This window comes from Lissotriton helveticus, chromosome 1_1 (genome assembly GCF_964261635.1).
Source record: "Lissotriton helveticus chromosome 1_1, aLisHel1.1, whole genome shotgun sequence".
NCBI lineage: Eukaryota > Metazoa > Chordata > Amphibia > Caudata > Salamandridae > Lissotriton > Lissotriton helveticus.
Window position 1 is genome coordinate 1,425,103,733 of NC_136057.1, and position 13,247 is coordinate 1,425,116,979.

At 51.5% G+C, this 13,247-nt stretch overlaps 1 protein-coding gene across 1 annotated transcript in view; it reads right to left on the bottom strand.

Annotated features, from left to right (window-relative positions):
- The window catches only part of CACNA1A (calcium voltage-gated channel subunit alpha1 A), a 1,120,700-nt gene that overhangs the window by 261,642 nt on the left and 845,811 nt on the right, over window positions 1-13,247 (bottom strand). The window lies entirely within an intron of this gene.

A 13,247-nucleotide genomic window follows, 5' to 3' on the forward strand; every position in this document is an offset into this window, starting at 1 on the left:
GACCTCTACCCACCTCTACAGCACAGCTGAGAACCGTGGGTGCGACGAGACCTCGAGGGACCGGCCATCGCCAAGACTGCACGACTTCTGCACAGCAAGCCCACCGAGTAATCTCCTGGTGAGTGCTTTGGGGTCCGAGAAGCCCCCACCCTGAGCAGCTCCAGCACCGAAGAGCAGCCCCCCAGCATCTCCACGATCGGCGTGGGGCCCTTCTGCTTTTGCTTTGCTCACCGCGTTGTTTGGCTACTAGCCCGTTGGCTTGTGGCCTTCCTGACGACGCCCGACGACATTTCTGCTGCTGGTCTGGTTGCTCCAGACTGGCCCTTGCTCCCTTCCCGAAGAGGAGCACCCTGGACCCTCCTGGTCCACTCAAGACGCCATTTTTAGTCCACCGCGTGGGCTTGAATTAGCCAAGGCTTGTTGCCCAATCCCGGGTAACTTCGACGCCAACGACTTCATCCTTCGTGGGACAGCTCGCACCTCCATCCTGGTCGCCGACAACGCCTCCTGGTCCGAGAGACTGCAGAGCCCAGCAGCGCCCACTCACCTGACTGCGGTGACTTCGCCCGGTGCCATCCTGGTGCCCACTTAATCACTGGCTAGTGATTCAAGAACTTGGTCCCCTCTGCTTTCAGGTTTCTTCTTCCTTGATCCAGGCTTGGATCCATCGAACTTTCCTTCACTGGTCGCCTGCCAGCAACATCTTCCTTCCAGGCTCCTGGTCCGGCAACGAGATCCCCGACGTCTTTTCAGACCTATGCAGCTGCAGCCCCTGGGCTAGGTAACTTCGGCACTCCGGTGTCCCAGCATAGCCTCACTATCCAAGGGTCAGGATCCACTGTCATTTTTTTCCTACCAGGTCGGGTTCGCCCGTGAACACTAACTTTGTGAATTCTAGCTTCCATAGACTTTGTCCCGCATCCCGCGTGAGAGTGCACACTCTGCACCCGAGTCCCCTGGGCCTCCTAGTAGTAATCTAACGATTCCCTAGTCCAGTCCTAGCGATTCCAAAGCCTATTAGAACTGTTACTTACCTGCTAGTAATTCGCATTCCACTTTGAAAGTATATGGTTTTTCGTGCCCCTCGGGCATTTGTGTAACGTGCTAACTTAAAAGTATTTTCGTAAGAGTTTTGTTGTGTGCTTAGCACCCTGTCCTCATAAAGAGTACAGGGTTGTTGTGATTCTAATAAATACATTGTTTATTTTCATAACACTTGTGTGGTGTCCTTTCACTGGGTGTTCAAGGGGTAATGTGATGGTAAAACAGCTGGCTTAACACGCCCTCTAGAGTCTTAGCCTTAGACTGCTCGTATCCATGCTACTAGGATAGCTGGTCTATAAGGTTGACTTACAACCAATCATCAATAAGGGTTGTTTGGACTGATATATAGTGATCACTAGAATAGTGAACACTGCACATCAGGCCAACTTCTCACACATATATATATATATATATATATGTGGAAGTGTATATATATATATATATATATATATACATTTTTTTCCCTGATAAAAACTGTTTAAAGTGAAGTATAGTTGAGTATGGTTATAATGTCATAATATCTTACTTTACAAATAAAAAAAACTGAGAAATTCACTGACAAAAGCTCAAAGGTAAAATTGGTGTGATAGTTAGGTGTATATGTCAGTTAAAAAGTTAAATTTTAAACACAAAAATACACAAAAAATTCACCAGTTATAGTTATAGACGTATCTTTATCTCGCTCCCCTGCGATTTACAATGTTGGCATCATTCTTTAATGTAAAGTAAGATATTATAACCATACCTAACTATAAAGTCACTTTAACCATCGTTTCTTCAGTGAATTTCTACGTTTTTTTTAACGTAAAGTACTATTTTGTTTACCATATCTAGCTAGACCCCCCCATGTCTATGCCCTGTGTATAATGGGGTTGGCCGCTGGCCCATGCTTTTGGCCGGGCCCTGTGCTCAACCACCCAAGGGAGGCCAAAACCCCATTCCTTGCCAAGCTCCATAGTTTTGCAGTGGCCTAAGAATCCTCCCTTATTTCTACTCCAAAGCACTGTAATAATATTGCGATATTACATGGGAGGGGGGAGGCGCATTGAGCCGAGCAATAGAACTGCAATACCATGGTGCCAAGAAAAAACGATTATTTTTAATATGACCCCAGGGTGTGTCCCTCTTGGAGCCCCCCACAACGACCAGGGGGTTAGGGTACCCCCATCTTTCTTATTTTTATTTGTTTTGCACAACATGGGGCCTGAGCCCCCGCGTCATTAAATGGCGGCCACAACTGTTACGGCCAGCCAATCAGATCCGGTGATTTGACCTCATGGTACGGCAATAGAACAGTGGGAGTACCTCCCCAGCCAATCAGATAGTTTGCTTTCAGCTTACGATATATATATATATACATATATATATATATATACATATATATATATATATATATATATATATATATATATATATATATATATATATATATTCACTGAAAAAAGTCAGAGGTTAAAGTAACGTTATACTTAGGTGAATTACTCAGTGACAACATTAACGTTTTGAACTAAAATAACGCAGAAATTCATAAGTTATAGTGAGCAGCGCTAACTACAACCTGCACCCCTGCCATGCACTCCTTAAGACCTCACATATGACATCAATCATGCCATGTTCTAAGACATTTCAAGTGACCTCCCTGATGACATCAACCAGTGAGTGCTCTAGTTTGTTTTACAGTTTAATTAGTGATTGTTAACTACCATATTACTTTTCTACGTAATTGTGTACAGCTTGGGTCCAGCTAATGGGTGTAAGGTTTTACAAAACACACGTGCTCCTAATGCACCATAGATGTGTAGAGGTACTGAACACATTAGAAATGTTTGCATTCAAGAGTAACTGTGAGCAAGTGACAGTTGACTTGTATTTATTATGATCCACACAACATTTTGGTACTGCAGAAAAAAAAGTTTCCAACAGGAAAAAGATTTTGCTTAGTAGATACTAACTTTTGAAAACCGTCTTGAGTTATTAGATAGAATTGTGTCATCATGATAATTTATATTTAAGATAGAAGAGTGTGTGCATCATGTACTAACATATGTCCATGTGTTTGTTTTGCTTCAGATGATGGTCTTTCTGTAAAGTTTTTACCACAGTATGAAGAGTGCAGCTAGTATGATCTATACAACCTTCAGATCTTGGTTATTTTTAGCAAATAGTGTCTTATTTGACAACTGTTGCTTACAATGTAAACTGTTCTTAGTAGATAATTTTTAATACCCTGCGGTGTATTTCTCATTAGAGTTTCATTATTTGGAAACAGTGCGGTATAGAATGAACTTTCTCCATAGATTAAGCATAGTTTACAATACTCAATTCTCTACTGATATCAACTTAATTTCTTAATGTAAGTTTGGTGTGTGCAAGGGGTTTGATACAGATAAAAGCTGTCCATAGTAGGGCATTTGTTTTATAATTAGCATTCACTAATTTGGCTTTCTCTGAGCAGCTGTATACAGATTGAACATCATACTCAATGGGGGTTTCTGATATAGCTGTGGTTGATTGTTAATGTGAACTATGCTACCTGTAAAGCGTATGCTATATGGTCAATGTTCCACATAATGCTTGTTTTCAACACCTATGAGAGTTGTTTCTGGCGTTGGTTTTAATGATGCCTGATCTTATCCTGAGCTATGTTGTACTTACTGTCAGACCTCTTATGCCATAATAATTTATACAGCAATATGCAGCAAAATGAAGCTTGGATGATGTCATCAATGATGTCATTTGAGATGACATGAGTGACGTCATATGTGAGGTCATAAGCAGTGCACGGTGTGGGCACAAGTTATAGTTAGCAGCGACTAGTGAATTTCTGTGTTTTTTTCAGTTAATAAAATCACTGACATAGTTAATTAACTATAATGTTACTTTAACCTTTGTTTTTTTCAATGAATTTCTAGTTTTTTTTAAACATAATTACTTAATTACCGTATGTATTTTGCAGGTTTATTCGTCTTTTTGGGCTTTTTTTTTTTTTTTTTTACAACTTCTGGACAGGGGAATAAGTCTCATTTTTCTCATGTTTTGGCAGCCAATCAGAGCGCTCATGCACCGGAGTCTGACTCCCACAGGAGCAAGATGGCTCAAGGGGAAAAATGATCCATGGCACGCCCACGAGAGTTTCAGAATGGGGAGTTTATGGTTTGGGACCGCATTTTCTGGCCCCCCACTTGATGGATCACCCCGACACCAGGAAGGAGCTGAGGTGGATAAACTTCTTTTTTGGAAAGTTTCATGAAGATTTGTCAAACAGGGCCAAAGTTATTAGCAAACCTAAAAATGCTATGTCTATGGAGAAGCAAACCTAACCATAACTGGGGGCGTGGCCAAGACGGCGAACATGGCGGACGCAGCCTAACCGAGCTCCGTCCCGCCAGCCACATATCCTACCTGCATCCTACGTCGCCCCGACCGCACTGCGCCCAAAAACCTGGTGGCAAGCGGCGGATCCGACGGCGACGCCTCGGCAGTGACTCCGGTGTCCCGGCGGTCTGCGGCTGGGGAGATACAGCCGCCGAGACTTCTGACGGCGAAGGGGCCTGCCTCTACAGCACGACCGGGACCTTGATTTTGGGCTGATCCGCCCGGAAGTGTATGGCAGCCGGGGCGCGCCGGCCGGAAGGTGCCGCCTCAGTGGAAGTCCAGTGGCGGAGAGGCGACCGGGACTGATCGAGCCCCGCTGACGCCTGGACACTTGCTGCGGTGGCGGCTGCACCGGCTGGGGAGGACGAAATCGACGCCCGTTCTCCAGCGGAGGTGGGGTAAGGAGAGGTGACTGGGTGTAAGGCCTAGTGGGGGAGGGGACGCCCTGAGACTGTGCCTGGCCCCACTCGGCGGCGGGATCGAGCCGCGGGGCTCTGAGACACTGGCACACTAGGGGGGTAGCGGCCCCGCCGACCCCCTACTCGTCCCCCCCCCCCCCCCCTCCCCCCTCCATATTCGGACTGCGACCCTGCCGGGCTCTTCCTGGGGCTGGAATACTGCTACACTCCTGCTCGGTGGCCGCCTCGGGCCACGGTGGGGGGAAGGTGCCTTGGACAGACCCCCGCAGTCTACTGGCACGATCCTGGGCATACAAGAGGCCCCCCAAATTGTTTTGCTACTACAGCTGGGAGGTGGGGCACGGATGTTGAGCTGATAGCTGCGGGCCCGCAGCGTAGTGAACGGTCTCGATACCGCGTGACACCATCCCCTGCCACCGCACGTATAGCACCTTGCGGGAGCTTCACGGGGGTGCGCTCCGTCTCCACGGGCTCACGGCGGTCAGGGAGACGTCCATAATCAGAGGCCGTGCACGACGTGCGGAGCACATTGGACTGCTGGTCCCTCGTGGTCGGAACCATCACTCTATCCGCGCCATGACGAGAGGGAGCAACAGCAGCAATGCTTCGAAGCAGGGCCCAATGGACAAGTTTGCAGGACCCAGTGGGACGGCCGGAGCATCTGGGGGTCCCCAGGGTGCGGGACCCGACAACGCGGCGCTGATGGCGGCGATCACGCAGTCGAGGGACATGTTGGATGCGAAGATCGGGGCGGTCGGTGCCGACGTGACCTTGCTCCGACAGGACCTACGCAATGCGGTGGCCCGCATCACCGAAACGGAATCCAGGATCACGGAGGTCGAGGATGATGTGGCCGTCCTCAAGAAGAAAGTTGCCGCCATGGAGGGGATTCAGAAGGGACTTGCGCTGCGGGTGGAAGATGCGGAAGGGAGGGCCAGAAGGAACAACCTGCGCTTCGTTGGCTTCCCGGAGGACTGTGAGAAAGGAAATATGGTGGCCTTCCTGACCCAATGGCTTGAGGGATGGCTCCCCCCAGACACCCTATCGCGCTGCTTTGTGGTAGAGCGGGCGCACCGAGCACTCCTTCCAAAACCACCTCTTGGAGCTCGCCCCCGCTCGGTGATTGCCAAGTTGCTCAACTATCACGACAGGGATGTTATCCTGCGACAGGCCCGCGCCCTGGACCCTCTCATGTTTGAGAACCACAAAATCCTTGTGTTCCCGGACTACACAAAGCTGGTCCAACAGCAGAGGCAGTCGTTCACCGCGGCAAAAGCACGTTTGCGGGAGCTCAAAATTCCCTACGCTCTACTCTTCCCGGCCCGCCTCCGAGTGGTCTTCCAGTCCCGCACCCAGTTCTTCAACTCTCCGGAGGAAGTATTTGAATGGACGGACGAGACTGTGCGTGTCAAGGTGCATACCCCTCCCAGGCGGAACTCGGACTCGTCGACCACCGGGAGACCTCCGAAACCACCCAGAAGGTCACGCAGCAGAAGCAACTGGAGGGCGCGCTCCCAGAAACGCCCTCCTCCCCGCGACGAGTCGGCCGAGGCTCCGGAGGAGACGGACTCTTCCCCATCGAAATCCTGACGCCCTTCTCTTCACACTGACTCCGGCGATGGATCTACAGGACTATTGAAGTGCTTGGCAGTATAGTATAGGCCAGGCGCTGCTCTCGGACATGCCACTCATTGATGGACTACACAATTTCGTACTCATGGGTGGACAGTGGGTCGGGTGACGCCTCTCCAAGGGCGGGCCTACCCCCGGAGTTCGTTCCCAGGTGTTGAGTGGGAAGTAGTTGGGTACTTTGTGGGTAGTTGGGTGGGATCCATTGGTGCAGTGGGTCTTGGGCCTCCCGTTGGAGGGCTGAGATTGCCTGCATCGCGACAGGTACTTCAATGTTGCTGAGGTATGGGGTGGGGGGTTGGAGGGGAGGTTGTTGGGGTGGTTGGGTTCTGGGGGAAGTTTGCAGGGGGAGGGACGGGAGTTTGGGGGTTCCGGGGATGGTGGGGAGGGAAGTTGGGAAGGGCCTTAGCACGGTGTACATGGGAACCTGGAGACGACTGAGCATGTGTGTGTGGCCTCAGTGGCCTGACGATTTCGGAATCTGGATGATTGATGGCGGCTGATGTACTGGGGGCGAGCCCCCCGCTGGCCTCCATGCGAATTTTGAGCTGGAATGTGCGAGGGATGCTCGACAAAATTAAACGGAGTGCAGTCCTACGTCTGGGGAAGACTGAAAGAGCGGATGTGTTGCTCCTTCAGGAGACTCACCTCTTGGGCACCAAGGTTCTGAGCCTACGCAGATACGGGTATGATCAGGTGTTCCATGCCGGGTTTACACGAGGGTCCAGAGGAGTTGCAATTCTCATACACCGTAGGGTCTCCTACACACATGAAACACAATGGCTGGACGTGCATGGTCGGTATGTCTTTGTTAAGGGGAGTCTGGGGAGTGAGCCGGTGGTTTTCGGGAGTGTGTATGCTCCACCCCCACTCCAAGATGCCCTGATTGAACGACTGTTCGAGGTATGGACGACTCTTCCGCATGTGTTGACAGTAGTGGGTGGTGATTGGAATGATGTGATGGATGGGAGACTGGACCGCTGTAGGCCTGGGGGTGGTCAATTGTCAGATGCCTCTACGAGGCTGAGTAGGATGGCGCAGGGGATGGGATGGATTGACGCTTGGCGCCACCAGCATGCATGTGATCGTGAATATACATTTGTCTCTGCGGTCCACAAATCCTTTTCGCGCTTGGACTACCTATTCGTCCCGCAACCCTGGTTGGGCAGAATTGACTCCACCTCCATACTTCCGAGGGGCCTGTCGGATCACTCCCCGGTCGCCCTGACGTTGAGCCTCGGTGTGCGGCGACAACCGTTTCGCTGGCGCCTCTCTGTGTGGCACTTGCAGCGCCGCGACTATCAATCGCACATGAGGGAGGCTATCTCGCACTACTGGTCAGAGAATGAGGACCCGAGTATAGATGCCATGACCCTGTGGGAGGCCCTCAAGCCAGTCCTTCGGGGCGTGGACATTGCGTGGTGCGCTGCGAATCGTAGGGCCCGCAGGCGGGAGGTGGAGGAGGCGGCCGACCGGGTGCGGAACCAGGAGACCAGATGTCTCACGGGGGAGGATGGAGTGGCTGTGGACCGGCTCCTGCACCTCCAACAGTCATACACCTCGCTATTGTTAGACGAAGCCCGACAGGCCTGGCTCGCTACGCAGAGCAGAATCTATCAATGGGGGGACAAGTCTAGCACAATGCTATATAGGCTATGTCAAAGCACTTATCAAGCCCAGCCCTTGCCGGGTCTCCGAGATGCCGCGGGTGGCCCTGTCTCGGCCCCTGAGGTCCTGGCCCAGATGTTTGCTCAATACTACGAGACCCAGTATGCCCCCCGAGAATCTCTCCCAGCGGAGGAGATTGACAAATTTCTCGCAGACCTTCCTCCCCGGGCGCTCTCGGATGAGGCGAGGGCCCGCCTAGACCTCCCACTGTCGGCGGAGGAGCTTGGGGAAGCACTGGGTGGCCTGAACACGGGCAAGGCCCCTGGGCCCAATGGGTTCCCCTGCGAATTTATGAAGTTGTTTCATCTCCAATTGGGGATGCGCTATAGGAAGGCACTGGAGGCGGCTCGGGAGCTTGGCAGATTGCCAGCGGACTGGCGACACGCTGAGATCGTAGTTTTCTGCAAACCGGGAAGGCCCCAAGACAGCCCGGACTCTTATCGGCCGATCTCTTTGCTGAACTTTGAAGCGAAAATATTGGCTAAGGCGTTGGTGAACCGTCTTCTCCCTTACATCACGGACCTGATCCATGCCGACCAGGCAGGCTTCATGCCTCACAGGGCTACAAGACACAACATACGTCGCGCTCACCTGGTGGTGGAGGCGGCACGAGCAGCGGGCATCCCCGCGGCCCTCCTGCTGGCGGACATGGACCGGGCCTTCGATTCCCTGAGTTGGTCATACCTCCGGGCCCTCCTCCTCCGGCTCAATCTGGGCCCACGTTTCCTGTCGTACATTCATCTGCTCTATACGGACCTGACGGCGACGGTCAGAATAGCGGGAGCCACCTCTGACACATTCCTCATCGGTCGTGGCACCCGACAGGGATGCCCTCTCTCACCTTACCTGTTCGCCCTGGCTATGGAACCGCTTGCGGCCTGGGTGAGGATGGATGCCCAATTGCGTGGTGTGGAGTGGGTTGGGGGCCCATCTGACAGGATTGCGCTATATGCGGACGACGTCCTGTTCTTCCTTACAGACCTCAATAAATCGGGGCCGAGGGTCCTTGAAATAATGCGCATTTTCGGTGAAGTGTCGGGCCTCCGGCTCAATCCGCAGAAGTCGAAGCTGTGGGTCCTGGGCGACAGGGGGACTTTGGGTCCCTGGGCCTCGGCCCTTCAGGAGGCGGCGGGAGGCCTTAAATATCTTGGTGTCTTTCTAACCGATGTGCAGGGAGTGTCATGGTCCCGTAATGTAGTGCCTGTTTGGGACAGGATCCGCTCAGACATGCAGATGTGGTCCAGGATGCCTCTAAATGTCTATGGCCGTTCGGCCATTTTTAAGATGGTGGCCCTACCCCGAATCCTGTACCAATTGCAGAACTACCCGTACCCAATTCCGCAGCAATGGTTTCGTCAGGTGAACTCGGCTCTGGGTCGGTTCCTATGGGCCGGTGGAGCGATAAGAGTGGCGCTCCGCACCTGCTTCCTGTCGACCTACTGTGGGGGACTGGCCGCATCTGATGTCCAGTCCTACTATCAGGCATCGCACCTACTTGTTCTTAACGAATGGTGGTACGGGGATCGCACTGACCCGACCTATGCCCTAGAGAGGTATATGATGGACCCACACACGCTCCATACTATTTTATACTCGGCGACTATCCGGAAGAGACTCCCGAGGGCCACGCAAGTAATCTTCAAAGTGTGGCGCGATGCGCTCCGCCGCATGGGATGGTGGAACACGCTCACGGGCGAAACCCCTCTATGGCACAATGGGAGACTGCCCAGCCTGGCTGCGCTCCGGGGCTTTGAGGGCTGGGATGCCATAGGCATTTCGGCGCTGGGTCACATCCTGAAGGGCACAGTCCTCAAATCGTTCCAGATGTTGCAAGATGAATTCGATATGCACCGGTCCCAGTTCTTCAGGTACCTGCAGCTCCGCCACGCCCTGACCCCCGCACTAGCGGACTTATCGTCCTTGCCGGAGTTTAGTCCCCTGGAAGCAAAAGTCTTTATGGGGGAATTGGAATCAAAAAAAATCTCAACCATCTATCAAACGTTAGTTACGCATTGTTCCCCCTCTCTTGATAAATTGCGGGCGGTCTGGGAGGGCGACCTGGGAGACTTGGAGGAGGAGGACTGGAGAGAAGCCCTGGAGGCCCCTAGGGGAGCTGCGATAGCGGTGCGCCTGCGCTTTATTCAATTTAAATACCTGCACAGGGCATACTACACGAGGGAACGATTGTGGAAGGCGGGGCTGATAGCCTCCCCGGATTGTTTGAGGTGTGGCAGTGAGGTAGGCTCCTTCTTACATACAGTATGGGGATGTGCACGGCTGCAGAGGTTTTGGACCGGTGTATGGGAATGCTTGGAGGAAGTGTTGGCATGGGAGCTCCCTCGCACGCCGCAACTTGGCCTGCTCCACGTTATGGAAAGAGTGGGGGGTAATCTGTATAAACGACACTTGCTCCTTCTGGGTCTTACAATAGCCAAACGAGATATAGCCCAAGCCTGGAAAGCCCCCAAGGCTCCGTTGGTGGGGGTGTGGAAGCGGGGCATGGACTTTAGCATGGGTTTGGAACGCCCGATCTTTGAGGCCAGAGGCTGCCCCAAGAAACATTATAGGATTTGGAAGAAATGGGCTGATTATAGGGGCCTATTGCTGGACCCCCCAGCGCCACAAGCCTCTGATACAGATCACGTCTATACTACCCTCATGTGAACTGTCCACTTGTCGCTACCATGCTGCTTTGGCTCCTGTTTCTGGACAATATGAACACCGTGCAGGGAGGGGGGTGGGACCCGGGTGGGGATGCGGGGAGGGGGGTGTTGGATAATGTTGACTGAATTTCTTGAACGCTGTTGCTCTTCTATGCTCACTGTCTTTCTGCAATCTTGGGAGCAGTGTTTCTTTTGTATTCTGTCAACTGCCATAACACTAATAAAATTTGTTCTGAAAAAAAAAACCTAACCATAACTACCTAGTGGCAGCTGCTGATAGGTAATATATATATGTATATGTGTGTGTGTGTGTGTGTGTGTGTATATATATGAAATGTGTTACTTACCTGTAACAGCAGTTATCCAGTATTGGTGTCTTTCATAGATTCACATGCCTGAATCATTCCCCGTTGTCGAGACGGGAGCCTCCGGTATATAGAAAAGTAATGTCCTATAGACATACATAAAGAAAAATAGGCCTAAGGGCCTCACCTTAGTAGCCTATCCTTGTCCTTATGCAAAAAGGACCAAACTCTTAGAGCCAGCCAATCAGCTATCACCTCCCTCTAGAACCTTCCCTGCAGGAGCCTCAGTCTCTCAGATTTTCGTACGCACCAAGCTAGGTAGGCGTTATGCAGGTAGAGAGAAAGTGAGACCTTCCAGGGGAGGCGGGAGGGTTGCATGTGAATCTATGAAAGACACCAATACTGGATAACTGCTGTTACAGGTAAGTAACGCATTTCTTATCCAGTATTAGGGGTGTCTTTCATAGATTCACATGCCTGAATCAGAGTAGTTAGCAATACACTATGCACATCTTCGAAGCAATGATGCCATATAATCAGTTATATAATACACTTAGTATCATGCGACTGTAAGCATTAGGATACATCAACATAACCAAATAGAAGAGATGTGCATACCAGGATGGCGGGATGTAGGAAGGCTCACCTCACTGGAATAGATGTCGAAGCACCGCCTGACCCACTGCTGCGTCCTGCAGAAGCTCAACATCCAGGCAGTAGTGCCTGGCGAACGTATGCGGTGACTTCCACGTCGCTGCTCTGCATATGTCCAGAATCGGCACTCCAGCGAACAGCGCTGCTGATGTGGACATTGCTCTTGTGGAATGTGCATGAACCGTGGCATACAACGGCCGGCCGGCCTTGTCATGGCAGAATGCTATCGCTGAAGAGATCCACCTAGATATACTCTGTTTCGTTAGAGGTAGACCAAGCCTTGGTCTACTGTAGGCCACAAAAAGTTGTGAAGACTTCCTGAAGTCTTTCGTCTTGTCCAAGTAAAACTTTATACACCTTTTGAGGTCTAAGGAGTGTAATGTTCTTTCTGCTGCAGTGGTAGGGTTTGCAAAGAAGGAACGTAGAACCACCGGTTCATTAAGGTGAAAGTCTGAAGGCACTTTCGGTATGAACTTGGGGTTCATCCTCAGCACCACTCTGTCCTGTTTAAATTGCAGAAATGGTTCCTGAATGGATAGAGCTTGTAACTCGCTGACTCTCCTGGCAGAAGTTAGAGCGAGCAGAAGAGCCACCTTCCATGAGATGTACTTGATGGGTGCTCGATGAATGGGCTCAAAAGAATGCCTCATAAGTTGGGCGAGGACCAAATTTAGATGCCATGTAGGTGGAATCCTTCTAGGTCTCGGGTACGATCTATAGAGGCCTTTGAGGAACTGTTTAATAAGCCTGCTGGACCAAAGCGAAGGGGCCGTCGAGGACCTGGTGTATCGTGAAATCGAAGCCAAATGAACCTTTATAGATGCATGTGCCAACCCGGACTCCGCCAAGTGTAGAAGGTATGGCAAGATCTGTACAGGGGTGATCCGGAGAGGCGACAAGTTGTGTTCCACGCACCATAAGCAAAACCGCTTCCATTTGAGGGAGTACGTTTTGTTGGTACTGTCCGCTCGTGCTTTCGCTAGGACCTCCCTGCAGTCCTGTGGGATGTCTAGATGACAGAATTCTCTGTGCTCAGGAGCCAGGCTGATAATCTGAGCGATGGTAGGTTCGGGTGTTGGATCTGTTCGTTGGACATAGTTAGCAGGTTCGGGTGCTGTTGCAGACGAATCGGAGGTCTGATGGAGAGGCGATGAAGGTCCGAGAACCAGTGCTGCCTCGGCCAGAACGGGGCAATGAGGATCAGGGTACAAGGTTCTGCCTTCATCTTCCTGAGGACCCTGGGAATCATCGGGAAGGGGGGAAAAGCGTACGCAAAGACGCCGAACCAACTGATGGAAAGGGCATTTCCGAGTGACCTTTGTTGGGGACGCCAACTTGCGTAGTTTGGGCATTTGGCGTTCTCCCTGGTGGCAAAGAGGTCGATCCTTGGGATTCCCCATTCTGAGAACACCTGATCCAGTGTACCTTGGTTGAGCTCCCATTCGTGAGTGAGAGACGTCCGTCTGCTGAGAGCGTCTGCAATGGTATTG